The sequence below is a fragment of the Pteropus vampyrus genome, unplaced genomic scaffold (genome assembly GCF_000151845.1).
Source record: "Pteropus vampyrus isolate Shadow unplaced genomic scaffold, Pvam_2.0 Scaffold67, whole genome shotgun sequence".
NCBI classification, from domain to species: domain Eukaryota; kingdom Metazoa; phylum Chordata; class Mammalia; order Chiroptera; family Pteropodidae; genus Pteropus; species Pteropus vampyrus.
The window spans coordinates 2,548,179-2,550,015 of NW_011888848.1; positions in this window are offsets into that span (position 1 = coordinate 2,548,179).

Below are 1,837 nucleotides of genomic sequence, written 5' to 3' on the forward strand. Positions count from 1 at the left end.
ACCCCCAGAAACACTTCCTCTGGTTAAATCAGAGGCTCCTAAAAGAGGCGCCTCCTGCACAGGTAGGCGGTGAGGCCCGCCGGCCGCTTACGGGCAGGTACGGCTCTCGAATCTGAACGTCTTGATCAACACCGCTCTCCAGGTACACCTGTGTGGCCCTGACCTAGTTACTCAACCTATCTACACCCCAAGTTCAGATTAGTAAAATGCAGAGAACAACACTCTTTTTGGGTCGGTGGCTGAGATGACCCCAGCTCCGCGGGGGACACAGAGTGGGTGCCCAGTAAATAGAGCTGTGGTGTGGACGGCGGGATATTTTCTGAAGATACGAGGGATAAACTGAACGCCCCACAGACAGAAATCACTCGTTGAGGTACTTTGTGGTCCAGCGTCACTTCTCTGTTTTGTGGGTTATTTGCTGCGTGGGGTTTAATCCCAGCTCCGGGCTCACAGCTGGGGTGCGCTCGAGGAAGGTACCCTCATTCTTACAACCGTCTGAGATGCAGAATTAGGAGCAGGGAGCTGCCAGCCTACGCCCTGTCACGTTCCAGATGCAAACAAAAATCTCCAGGCGCGTCACTGGGACTTATGGTTCAGTGCTTAAGATCGCGAGCTTGGGGCCACACTGCCCGAGTTCAGAGTCTGGCTTCTCGACTCTGTGTGGCCTTGAGCATCAACTTGCTTAACCTCTGAGCCTCAGTTTCCTTGTCTATAAAATAGGCACAATGAGAGTACTCGGCTCATAAGGTTGTTGGAGCATCTCATTATGCAGAGAAAGTTCTAGGCGGAGGAAATGGAGGGATCTTTCTTTTTCTTCCTTCCTTCCTTCCTTCCTTCCTTCCTTCCTTCCTTCCTTCCTTCCTTCCTTCCCTCCTCCCTCCCTCCCTCCCTTCCTCCCCCTCTCTCTTTCTTTTTTTCTTTCTCTCTTCCTCCCCTCCTCCCACCCCTTTTCCTCCCCCTTTTCCCAATCTTCTTCTTCTTCCTCCTCCTCCTCTTCTCTCCTCCTCCTTCTCCCTTTCCTCTTCTTCCTCTTTTTCTTCCTCTTCTTCTTTCTGTTCCTCTTCTCCTCCTTCCCTTTTCCTCTTCCTCCTCCTCCTCTTTCTTTTTCATCTTCTTCTCTTACCGTCCTTCCCTCACTCTCTCCCTCCCTTTCCTTCTTTGTTGCTAGAAGTCTTGCCTTTAACTGTAGTGCTTTTTACCCTGCAATTTGGCTTCTGCTTTATTACTGTACTGAAATCTTTCTCTGGAAAACTTAGAGCAGTGATTGAATTTTTACCAAATCCTTTTCTCTATTGGCACTCTGCCATATTTGACATTGTTGATCAACGTTTCCAATGAATTTCCTGAAATGGCACTTTTTTTGTGTGGTTTTCTTAAATCTCTGGTAACAGCCTTCTTGCCTGATTTTCTTCTCATATTCTAGTTTTTACTATTTCTTAAAATTTAATTCTGGGCCTGAAATTTCTTTTTACAATTTTAGAAGTCATTAATTCTGAAAGTTTTAATTATTACCTCTTTATTAGTAATCCCAAATCTAAAACTTTAGGCTTCTTCATTTATTTGAATTTCTGTCTCCTGTATATAATCAATTAAAAATTTGTCATGATCTCAGATCTGGCTACAACGTCTCCCATTAGGATGCATGCTTTATGATGAAAGTTTTGGTAATGGCTATATCCCCATGGTAGGTGCTCAATATATACCTATTGAATCAATCAATAAATAAATATGCAAATTCAAGAAGTACAGAACTAAACACATTATTTCTCTTAGTAGCCAATCTCAACTTTCTAAGTCTCTCTCAGTAGTACCAATATTTTCTCAGACATACGTGCGT